We start from the raw sequence: 13,360 nt of genomic DNA on the forward strand, positions 1-13,360 counted from the left end.
TATATACTCGACCAATCTACCAAAAGTTTTCGTAATTTTATCTGTAATTAAACAGGTGGAATTAAGAGGAAAGAACAGGTTGTAGGTCACCATAATATTACTGTACGCACAAAACCTAGAGCTGGCTGTACACGAGGCAAAAGTTCTACAGAAAGGGCTATTATGCACATTTCAGCCCACGGGTATTTGAAAAGCTGGCATGAGCAATCGTTCACAATGGCCAATCACAGACTTGGCATTGTTGGATGAAACTCCATGTTTATGCCATGATCTGCCAAAATCAGTTCAAGGACCATTTTTCTGCTCAAGGGCCAGGGAGTCTTAAATACAAACTGGTTTATTCTGGCATATTGATGGTGGGATCATTCGTACAACGGATCCTGCGGCTGATCACTGTCTCAATTAGGGCTGCAGGTATCGACTATTTTTTTAAATCAAGTATTCTATCGATTAATCCGGCGATTAATAGAGTACGGTACTCTAATAAAAATGAATTACAAGAATGTTTTACTTTATAAAAACTCACCAGCGCCCCCGTGCTACCAGCTGCCCCCCAGTGCCCCCAGCAACAGTGAGAAAATACTTACCTCTCCTATAGGGGCGCCGCTCCACAGATCGCCAATCTTCTCCAGCGCACTGCACTGACGCCCTGATGAGTCAGGAGGAAAGTGGAGTGCGGAGCGGTCTGGAGGGTGACCACAGGGTGGAGAGCACTAGCAAGTGCTTCACTCCTGCTCCATGGTCACATGACAGAAATCCAAGATTTTTTTGGGTTGAATTACTCGATTCAAATCGAGTAATCATTTTAGCCCTAGTCTTAAGTGTATGGCCGTTTTTAGAGTACATTCACAACAATGGAAAATGGGCGGTCTACGGGGCTATTCACATAGCTGTTCTCGTAACAGTCAGTGAGTAGCAGCCGCGGAAAAAAAAAAAAAGGACACGTCCTAATTTTGGCCGTTCTGACAACCAGACAGACTACAATGAGATCAATGGGACTGTTTTTAACAGCCGTGCATACATCTAATTGCTGTTAAAAAGTGGTACACTATGGAAAAAATAAAAAGTTACCTCACTACAGGCACAAGCGGGAACACTTGCTCCACCCTGGAGGCAGCAGGACCTGTCCCATGATCCTGCTGGGAGTGATAGGTCCTGCTGCTTCCAGGGCAGAGCTAGTTTTACCTCACCACCGGCAGGAGCAGGGAGTATTTACTTTTTTAATCTGTTAATACTGGCTGAGGGAGAGAGGGTTAAAATAACAGGGGCTCTATTGGGCATTATATATACACTGAGGGCAGTGCAGGGGATGGAGTTAAAAATAAATAAAAACAGATAAATCTCATTTATTTGTTAACAGACGTTAAAAATGGATGCTAAAAACAGACATACAGCCAGGATATGGATGCACACAGATGCAAAATGGCCATGAAAAGGGGATTGTTCATCTGTTTAATGGCTGTGTGAATGTACCCTAAAACTGATTAATGTTTCTTCAGCAGATCTAATGCATTCCAGATACACTGAGCTTCTAATAGACAGATGAAGACTTACAGAAAACTGCTTATTGTACAACATCCATAGCTATGTGACCAAGCAACATCTTTCAACCAGGAACAGTGTAAAGACTCATGTAGACTACTGAACCAGAGCTCTACCATCTGTAGGTACAGTGTATGGCACCCACCAAGTAGTGGGCCAATGTTGTACAGAGCCCAGGGCACTGTGCCCAGTCAAAATGACCTCCATATAAGGCCTTTCACACGACTGTAGTGCTCCCATGATCGCATTGCGGGCCGCATACCATGGTTCCACAATACACGGGCACGGCAGGACAACAGCCGTGTGAAAGAGGCCTGACTGATTCCCTATGGCATCAATCTGACTCCCATAAAACTGAATATGATCTGTAAAATTTGTTAAAAAATAAAAAGACATTGGGAGGAAAATACTCCAACGCAAGCGTGTAAACAGGTCAGGACGTGCAAATATCAAAACCAAACGTGCTGGGGCTCGGAGTGATGCAATAATGATGTAAATGATCAGCTGCCATACGCACACAAGTCACAGCATCTGTCAACGTTACCAGGGCAAAAATGGACTTCTACATCACGAAGTAGATAAGAAATACCGCATAAGCCATCTGTGGTTTTTACCCAGTGGAGCATGTAGTCTATGAATCAAATTTCCTCAATGTTTTACCACCCATAAAATCTAAAAATTCTTAGAAAAGAAGTTTCCCTACGTTCCTTGCTGGCTGAGCACCGCACCAGTCTGTTTCAGAAGTGTGAATGTGCATTACTTATTGTAGACCAGAGCTGCAGATTGTCCAAACTGGATAACCACTTTAAATTTGTACTATCATTTAAAAAGGCCCTGAATAATAAGCAGATAACAGGAGGTGACCGATCAGACCACAGGTGACAAGCTGTAATCTGTGGAAGAATCTAGCTGCAAGTGTTCAATTCCTCTACAGCGCCACTGCAGGGCAAAGAAAGCATTACACGGTGCTTACTGAGACTGCAGCAAATCATGAAGGGTCCCTCCAGAACAAAAGACTCTGCGCGGCTAATTTCAAATTGAGGAAGAATAGTGATTACTATAATGTTTCTCAAACTAAAACCTTATGCAACTCTAACAGGACATTTACAGAGGAATCTGGGTCATTTTCAATGAGATTCAATTCTTAGGGTGGGTTCACATCACGTTTTATGCCTCTTTAACGTATACATTACAAATATACACACACTTTTTTTTTTTACTATGGAACTCTATGGCGAACAGATGCCACTGTATGGCATTAGTCTGAGGCATCCGTTTAACATACATTTTGGATACATAAAAAAATAAATTCTACACTATTTGGACATCTACAGGGAGGGAGTTTTAGGTCATCCCATTTTAGATCCATAGGCAGTGATATGGAGTTGGTCCCCACTTTACAGCTAAAATATACAGGCCCTACACCAGGTATCATGGTGTGGGGCACCATTATCTATCGTGGCAGTTCCCATCTGGTATTCATAGAAGGGAGTACTGACCAGTCTTCAGTCCAGGACAGCATGGAACTGTCCTGCCTTTTTTTTGGGATCAGTTAGGAGACTGTGTCCCATCAAGATAACACAACGTGCCCTTCAGGATATCCAGCTGATCCCCTTGCCAGCAAAATCACCAGATCTCTCATCCATGGACAATGCTTGGGACTGGATGTTGTAATGGATTTCTCAGGCACAGAATAAAACAATGACCTTGGCTGAACTATGGGTCCAAGTTGAAGGAGCTTGGAATGACATACCACCGAAGGATATCCAGCATCTACATGCCGTTACCATGCCAAAATAGCAGTCTCTGCAAGGGGAGATACCACCCATATATTATATATACACATACTGTATATAATAACACACTTAAAGGGGTTGTCAGTTATTTTTTGTTCAATGTTCCTAACTAAGCAAATAACAGCTTTCCAATTAACTCACTTTATCTCCAGTGGCTGGTTTCTCAGATTTCACTGAGGGTCACATGACCTGTGATGTCAGCTTCTCTCCCTGCTCTGATAAAGGTAGTTTACAAGCCTGTAAAGAGACTTCACTGTGCGGGCCACGCCCCCTTCACTGCAGTCTACTCTCTGCTAGGATTCTTAACCCCTTCAGCTGCACAGCTCTGCAGGCAGTGAGGAGACAATGCTGGGCACTAGAGCTGACATACTGGAGAGCATTGCACAAGAAGGTAGGGGGAAGATCCTGTGTGCATTAGCAGTGTCATTATACAGGTGGGACATGTAGTTCTACACTTACAAGTTGCTGTTGATTCTCCCAGCATTCAGGGCAGCTCTTGTATCCACTCCCTTAGCAGTACAGGGTGAGGGGCAGAGATGGTTTTTATTGCATGTAAACAAAGGGCCAGAAAAGAACCTGGGAAATGAGGAAATATATACACTGCTCCAAAAAATAAAGGGAACACAAAAATAACATCCTAGATCTGAATCAATTAAATATTCTTCTGAAATACTTTGTTCTTTACATAGTTGAATGTGCTGACAACAAAAATAAAAAAATGGAAATCAAATTTTTTAACCCATGGAGGTCTGGATTTGGAGTCACACTCAAAATTAAAGTGGAAACACACACTACAGGCTGATCCAACTTTGATTTAATGTCCTTAAAACAAGTCAAAATGAGGCTCAGTGTGTGTGGCCTCCACGTGCCTGTATGACCTCCCTACAACGCCTGTGCATGCTCCTGATGAGGTGGCGGACGGTCTCCTGAGGGATCTCCTCCCAGACCTGGACTAAAGCATCTGCCAACTCCTGGACAGTCTGTGGTGTCCAACGTGACGGTGGATAGAGCGAGACATGTCGTCCCAGATGTGCTCAATTGGATTCAGGTCTGGGGAACGGGTGGGCCAGTCCATAGCATCAATGCCTTCGTCTTGCAGGAACTGCTGACACACTCCAGCCACATGAGGTCTAGCATTGTCTTGCATTAGGAGGAACCCAGGGCCAACCGCACCAGCATATGGTCTCACAAGGGGTCTGAGGATCTCATCTCGGTACCTAATGGCAGTCAGGCTACCTCTGGCGAGCACATGGAGGGCTGTGCAGCTCTCCAAAGAAATGCCACCCCACACCATTACTGACCCAATGCCAAACCGGTCATGCTGGAGGATGTTGCAGGCAGCAGAATGTTCTCCACGGCATCTCCAGACTCGTCACGTCTGTCACATGTGCTCAGTGTGAACCTGCTTTCACTGAAGAGCACAGGGCGCCAGTGGCAAATTTGCCAATCTTGGTGTTCTCTGGCAAATGCCAAACATCCTGCACGGTGTTGGGCTGTAAGCAGAACCCCCACCTGTGGACGTCGGACCCTCATGGAGTCTGTTTCTGACCGTTTGAGCAGACACATGCACATTTGTGGCCTGCTGGAGGTCATTTTGCAGGGCTCTGGCAGTGCTCCTCCTGTTCCTCCTTGCACAAAGGCGGAGGTAGCGGTCCTGCTGCTGGGTTTCTGCCCTCCTACGGCCTCCTCCACGTCTCCTGATGTACTGGCCTGTCTCCTAGTAGCGCCTCTATGCTCTGGACACTACGCTGACAGACACAGCAAACCTTCTTGCCACAGCTCGCATTGATGTGCCATCCTGGATAAGCTGCACTACCTGAGCCACTTGTGTGGGTTGTAGACTCCGTCTCATGCTACCACTAGAGTGAAAGCACCGCCAGCATTCAAAAGTGACCAAAACATCAGCCAGGAAGCATAGGAACTGAGAAGTGGTCTGTGCTCACCACCTGCAGAACCACTCCTTTATTGGGGGTGTCTTGCTAATTGCCTATAATTTCCACCTGTTGTCTATCCCACCTGCACAACAGCATGTGAAATTGATTGTCACTCAGTGTTGCTTCCTAAGTGGACAGTTTTATTTCACAGAAGTGTGATTGACTTGGAGTTACATTGTGTTGTTTAAGTGTTCCCTTTATTTTTTTGAGCAGTGTATTTTTTTGCATAAAACTTGCTTAGCTCAGTTATAGATCAGATTTTCAGTGCTATATTTTTTTTCATAACTCGGACAACCCCTTTAACTAATCTTACTCTTAAGGGGAACTGCACAAATGGAAGCAATGGTCTAAGAAAATAATTGGTGGAGCTCAAATTATTTGCTCTAATTACTTTAAGATTTTTCAACGAGAGCAACAGATTTGCCCCCTGCTGGGAGAATCTGGCTGCAGAAACATTGTTTGGTTAATCTCTACCCTCAAAAACCTCAGCTCTTCTGCAGACGGGAATCGAAAGGAAGAGACACCCACCCACAACAGGTGCTTTGCCTAGAAAGACAAAAGAAAAAACCCCTAGAATATTAGGTTCTTATTTTAGATTAAATAAAGCCACATTTCATAGTATTGAAAAACGGAAAATCTGCTGTGGCTGCCTTCTAAAGTAATGCAACTACAAACAGTTATCAGTCTAACAACCACACTGAGCCTTTCCAAGAAACAGAAGGCATCAGGAAAAAAAAAAAAAAAAAAATTTTTTATTAGACATTTCCAATGCATTGTGATCTACCCATTCTAACAGCAGAAAAGACCACCATGTGGTAAGGCGCGTTACAGTCAAAGCTGAACATTTCATTCTCACAATGCATCCGGCTGCATCACTGAGGGATTTCATCCAAACGACTCAAGGTCTTCTTAGTAATTGCTGGTGGCACAAGTGCCCATTGTTTACTGGAGATGGAGCTCCTCAACACCCAAAACATGTTTTTTTTTAAAGCTGTTTTTTTTAAAGCTGTCTATTACAAACAGGTACAGTTAAAATCAGAAGTTTACATACTATATAAAAAGACACATATGCATGATTTTCTCAATGTCAGACATGAAATCTGAATAAACCTTTCCTGTTTTTGGTCAACTAGGACTACCATAATAATAAATTGCCAAATGCCAGAATAATGAGAATGTTTTAAGGCATTTTTATTACTTTCTGCAAAGTCAAAAGTTTACATACCGTACATTTCATTAATATTTGGTAGCATTGCCCTTAAACTGTATAACCTGGGTCAAACGTTCTACAAGCTTCTGACAATAGTTGGTTGGAATTTGGGCCCATTCCTCCAGACAAAACTGGTGTAACTGAGCCATGTTTGTTGGTTGCCTTACTCGCACCTGCCTTTTCAGCTTTGCCCATAATTTTTTTTAATAGGATTGAGATCAGGGCTTTGTGATGGCCACTCAAATATTCACTTTGTTATCTGTAAGCCACTTTGTAACCAGTTTGGCAGTATGCTTCGGCTCACTGTCCATTTAGAAGACCCATTTCCGCCCAAGCTTTAAAGGGGTATTCCCATCTTCAATTTTCGTACTTACTTTCGTCCAGCACGACGTTCACTTCCTGGATTCGGCGGTGCTTGATTGACGTCTTCTCTCTTCCAGGCCTCGCTTGCGCAGAACACCTGAGTTTTTCTCCCGGCCGGGCCATGTCCTGAACATGCACGCCGCTGCGCATGCACCATGGTGACTTATTCCTGGCCTGTATAGTACAGAGCCAGCGTGCGCGGCTCTGTACTATACTGGCCAGGAAGAAATCACGGCGCATATGCGGCGGCGTGCGCATTCAGGACATTGCGCGGCTCGGCCAGGAGAGAATCTTCAGTCTTCTGCGCAAGCGCAGCCCGGCGGGATTCGGCAGGAGAGGTGGCTGTAACCAGGGGAGATGAAAGACAACAATCAGGTAAGAGGGGACTTATTTTCTCAAAAAAGGTGGGAATTGGGTAACAAAATGTATTTTGAAAAATTATCACTGTCAAATCATTAAGAGATTTAACAGTGATCATTGTGATGGGAATACCCCTTTAACTTCCTGGTTGATGTCTTGAGATGTTGCTTCAGTATTTCCACATAATCTTCTTTCCTCATGATGCCATTTTGTGAAGTGCACCAGTCCCTCCTGCAGCAAAACAACCCCACAACATGATGCTGCCACCCCCGTGTTTCAAAGTTGGGATGCTGTTCTTAGACTTCCAAGCTTCTCCTTTTTTCCGCCAAATGTAACGATGGTCATTAGGGCCAAAAAGTTGAATTTTAGTTTCGTCAGACCACAGGACATGTCTCCAAAAATTTAGGTCTTTGTTCCTGTGTGCATTTGCAAACATTAATCTGGCTTTTGGAGTAATGGCTTCTTCCTGGCAGAGTGGCCTTTCAGCCCATGTTGATACAGTACTCATTTCACTGTGGATATTGACAATCTTACCAGCTTCCGCCATCATCTTCACAATGTCTTTTGCTTTTGTTCTTAGGTTGACATGCACATGTCGGACCAAAGCACGTTCATCTCTGGGACACAGAACCCATCTCCTTCCTGAGCGGTATTATGGCTGGACATTCCCATCTTGTTTGTACAGATGAACGAGGCACCTTCAGGTATCTTGAAATTGCACCCAAGTTGGACCAGACTTGTGCAAGTCCAGAACTCTCTTCCTGATATCTTGGCTGATTTCTTTAGACTTTCCCATGATGTTACACAAAGCAGTGTGTTTGAGGTGTGCATTTAAATACATCCACAGGTGTGTCTCTAATCAACAAACCTAACAGAAGCTTCCAAACACATGACATCATATGGGCAGTCCAGAATTGTTTAAAGGCATAGTAGTCTTAGTGCATGTAAACTTTTGACATTGCAGACAGTAATAAAAATGCCTTAAAACATGCTCTCATTCTGGCATTTGGCAAATAATTGTGGTAATCCTAATTTACCAAAAACAGGAAAGGTTTATTTTGATTTCATGTCTGATATTGAGAAAAACCATGTATGTGTTGTTTTTTTATATAGTGTTTACCTTCTGGTTTCAACTGTATACAACTAGAACCATAGACTGCAATGGATCTGAAAATGGCCATAAAAATGCCATGTGAATGCACCCTAAAAAAGAGGTTTAAAAATAAATAAATGCCACTTTATGCCCAGAATTGGCTGGGAACGTGGCAAAGTGACAGATTCCCCCAAGATCCTCCCCCGAAGATCTGAAAACAGCCTAAATATTTAGTCACCCCGATATTGCAAAATGCAAGTAATGCATGTCATTAGGGCTGAAACTACTCATCGATTTAATGGATGTAATCGAGGCAAAAAATTAGCATCGAGAATTTATTTAAATCACATGAACACGGAGCAAGAGTGAAGAGAAGCCTCTCACTCACCGCTCTGGCCTCCCGCCTCAGCACCGCAATGAACAGCGGGTCCTATAACTACTTCAGGAGGTAAGCCAAAATGGCTGCGGCCATCCTGCCAAACCTGACTGAATAGCAGACTGTGGGCGGAGCCAGCGCGTCACCCGACCCTCACGTGTCGCCATCAAGCCCGGCTCATACACTTCCGGCAGTTCCTATAGCAACCAGTAACACTTTTTATGGTTTACGGTCCAGTGTATTTCTCCAGGAACCAGAGTCGGGGAGAGGAGTGACCGTTTCATCCTGCAGGACCAGCGCTTAGCATGGCAGCCGTGTGCCAGGCACCACATGTACTTCTGTCCCAGCCTCCTCTGCTGCCTTGCCGTCCTCTATCACTTTCTGTATGGACTCCATATGGGGGTCTGACCTAATACCCACCCATGTCTCTGATATAGGTATCCGAGCTCTCCATTCTAATGGGGTCTCCCTCTCTGTGACATCCATGTCTTATGGACAGAGGCTGATCTGAGAAGATGACCCCTTTAATGGGGGATTCTGGTAAGACGTTATTCCCTATCCACAGGAGAGGGCATTACTAGGAGATCAGAGTGGGTCTGAGTGCTGGGGAGCCCACTGATCACAAGAACGGGAGCCCCCATACCCTGGAATGAATGGCTGGTAAAGCATGCACACTGTCGCGACATTCATTTTCTATGGGACTGTCAGATTGCCGAGTACCACCCCCAGTTATAGCCAACAGTCCCATAATGATGAATGGAGCTGCAGTGTGTATGGTTGCACCCCCATTTTGGGGGTATAGAACCCCCCCATTCTTGTGATCAGAGGAGCTAAAGGGGCTGCAACACTGATTCATGCTGCACCTGTCAGTGTTCCCCTGCATAGTGGTGGCTCCAGCCATCCGCCATGCAGGGAACTGCAGCACATGTCCATTCAAGTGAACAGGGCAGGCTGCAATATGTGGCAGTGCTGCTGGGCAGGGAAACACTGAGGGTATGTCCATACGGGATTCATGCTTACCTGCAGTCTTGCGCGCTCTCCATTTCCCAGTCTCTGCACTGTTTACATCAGGCTGTGCATGGACAAGGTCACATGCATTGACTGGCTTCAGCGGTGATGTGGTCACAAGCAGCACTGAAGCTACTCATTGGCAGGAGCGGCGCATGTGACCAGGCCCACACACCGCCGGATTTAAGGCAGGTAAGTATGACTCTTCTGTTTCAGTAGGCGGACTACAAGCACTTCATAAAATAAAAATATATAAATAAATAGTAAACAGTGGTGCAGCAGGGAGTAGTCTGCTCCCTGCCATTGGTAGCTGAGTACAGGCAGGCGAGATACAATAACATAATCACGCCTGCTTTGTTGAGCTTAGACTGGAGCAGACGTGCTCCGCTCTGTTCATTGGAGGAACATTGGGTGGGTGAGTATTCAAATTGGAGGCAGTAAGGGGCATCACCATTACAGTTAGGCTACTTTCACACTTGCGTTGTTTGAATCCGGCGTTTAATTCAGACACCGGAACTGCCTGCCGGATCTGGAAAAACGTGTGAAAACAGATTACATTTGAATCCTGATCAGGATTTTGATCACAATGAAAAAAAAAATGCATTGGAAAAAACGGATACGCCATTTATGGACTTTTTTCACATTTTTCCGGTTTGACGGAACACACGGCGCCAGATCCAGTGTTAATGCAAGTCAATAGGAAAAAGGCCGGATCCGGCGTTCAGGATTTTTAGCCGGGGGTAAAAATACAACATGCTACGGTTTTCTGAAAAGCCTGATCAGTCAAAAAGACTGAACTGAAGACATCCTGAACGGATTACTCTCCATTCAGAATGCGTTAGGATAAAACTGATCAGTTCTTTTCCGGATTTGAGCCCCTAGGACGGAACTCAGCGCCAGAAAAGAAAAACGCTAGTGTGAAAGTACCCTTAATGGGCATCCAGCTATGACAGATGCAGCAAGTGAACTCCGGCAGTCTGCTCCTCCACCGGAACAGACTGCCGGAGTTCACAACATAACCTTAGATACACATTCTGCCAGAAGAACAGCCTGCTGCAGTATACAGTATTGGGTATAGCCGGATACAACCAGCTATAAGCTCTCATTGACTATAACGTGGTCCAAGGCCATCTGGCCATGTTCCGGAATACAAGCTGCGTATCATCCAAAGCTTTTTTTTTGTCCGGCCAAAACCCAGCTTGACTGCTGTAACAAGGCCTGACCCCATTACAGTCAATCGCTGGAGCAGCCGGCAGATAATCCAGCTATACCCTATATGGTACATTCTACATGCCCCAATTCACCAGAAGCCAGTGTCAGGGGGCACTGATGAGGCAGTGAGACTGGCATAGTCAGGGGTACTGTGGCTGGCAATGTGATGCAGCTCTGACTATTTTATGGGACATTGGATTTTGTGTTGTGTCTACCATATCAACTTCTTATCACCCATAGGATATACACTCAAAATTTTACTTTATTTTCAAGCTTCTAAATATGGGTCTGTCCTACAGTAAAAAAAACAAAAACACAGCACTTAGTTTGCTGTTTTTTCCCCCTCGATGGAAGAAAATGCAGCATAAATGCAGATATGTTGCAAAAACAGCATTTTTGCCACACCCAAAATGCAGCACAGCCACAGTGTGTGGCAGCACCCCAAGCTGATCCATCAGGGGGACATTTTGTGGACTTCTAGGAATCACCTATAATCAATGGGAATACCTAGCAGTAAGTGCCCAGTTTTCCTGCAGCTCCACCACAGGCCAACAAAGCCAATTCAAATCAAGATTCTGTATGATGCAGGACAGATCCTCCACAGCAAAATACACAATGCCCAGAAGGAGCCCTCTTTTGCTCAGAATGGGAGGGGCATAAAAGCCACATTAAAAGCAATTGAGACATTTTGAATATATTCAGGGACATTTATCATGCCCTATAAGCCACAACTGTGGTGTTAGTCACATTATGGTGCAAAGCATGCGTGCACCATAATTTGCAACTTTCTGAACTTCTCTGCACATTTACTACAACTGTCGCCAGAAAGTGGCAGCACCAGTTATAGCTGGAGTCTACGCAGGCCTGTATCTAGTGTAGACTTCACTTTCTGCCGCACGGCAGGGCAGAGATGTGCCCTATTTGTTAAGAGGCTACTGCCTCTTAAATCAGGCAGATCTCATGGCAGCACAGGGCGATCAAGACCTGCGGATGGATCTGCCAGTCTCCATATATCTCCCCCAATGTTTCTATTTTCTATCATTTGCAGGTCATTAATATGTCTATAGAGCCTGTGATCTCTATAATTCTACAAACGTTTCCTTACTGGTGTTGCAATTTCAATTTTGAGGAGTGCAGATAGGCTATTAGTTTACTGCTGCTGTGAGGTGGAAGAGGTTATCTGAACTGTAGGATTAGTATAACAGTATGACAACTCTAGACAGGCCTAGATAAAGACGACCACAGAAGAGCATTGCATTAATGTAATGTGTTATTCTCTGAGTTATTACAGAGGGCCTTTCTGCTCAGCGTAATGGTCTGACTCAGAACATTAAGCGACACTGTTTAATGAGGAAGTTGAAGAGCCAGGATGAGAAGAATACACAGTCACTTAAAAAAAAAAATACATTTCAGAAAACGTAGTCACTAGTGATGTGTGAAGCGAGCTTCAGATGCTACATTTGAAGTCACTTCATTCAAAACTTCAGATTAAGGGCTCATTCAGACGGCCGTATGCTGTCCGCAAAAATACTGAATGCTATCCGTTTTTTTTGCGGATCCGCAAAAAAAATGAAACATGTCCTATACTTGTCCGTGAAAATCAGGACATGGCCCCATTGAAGTCTATGGGTCCGCAAAAATACTGAATGCTATCCGTTTTTTTGCAGATCCGTTTTTTTGCGGATCCGCAAAAAAACGGATAGCATTCAGTATTTTTGCGGACAGCATACGGCCGTCTGAATGAGCCCTAATACTGTACGGAAATCAATATATTAAAATGTATGGGTTCCGATGAGGCCAAGTTGTGACTGTTGAATAACTTTAGTTAAAGTTTAAAATCGAACTCTGCTTCGGTTCCGACTAGTTCCTCGGAACCATAGCAGAGTTCGGTTTCAAGTTTTAATTGTTTTTCCACTTTAAAAAAATCAACTACCGAAGTTATTCAACTAAGTCACATGACAAAAAAAAAAAAAAAGCTCACCGAAGTCAATAATACCGTACAGAGACAGATCTCCGTATAGTATCATTCCAAAGTTTTCAACAAAGTGACTTCGGATGTAGCATCTGAAGTGCACTTGGCACATCCTTAGTAGTCACACATAGGTTGTTAAGGTCAGATTTTGATAGAAGTGCCCCTTTAACAGGGTTCTACAGAAAATGCTTTATACTATAATACTAGGTCTTATGCTGTACAATATTGTACACTTTAGAGCTACAGTAATAACCGTATATCCAAATCCAATATTTCTCGTTTCAAAAAGCTTGGCAGCTACTGCAGTAGTTCTCAGGGGTGGGGAACCCTCAAAACCTCCTGCATCTTTTGGCTATAAGGCCTCATGCACACAAACGTATTCTTTCAGTGTCCGTTCAGTTTTTTTGCGGGACCGCAAACAAAAACGGAAGTTACTCAGTGGGCATTCCGTTTTTGTATGTCCGTATTTCCATTCCGCCCAAAAATTAGAACAC

The 13,360-nt window shown here is 44.2% G+C and overlaps 1 protein-coding gene across 1 annotated transcript in view; it reads right to left on the reverse strand.

Annotated features, from left to right (window-relative positions):
- The window catches only part of ELL2 (elongation factor for RNA polymerase II 2), a 66,665-nt gene that overhangs the window by 22,324 nt on the left and 30,981 nt on the right, over positions 1–13,360 (reverse strand). The window lies entirely within an intron of this gene.

This window comes from Bufo bufo, chromosome 2 (assembly GCF_905171765.1).
Source record: "Bufo bufo chromosome 2, aBufBuf1.1, whole genome shotgun sequence".
Classification (NCBI taxonomy): Eukaryota; Metazoa; Chordata; class Amphibia; order Anura; family Bufonidae; genus Bufo; species Bufo bufo.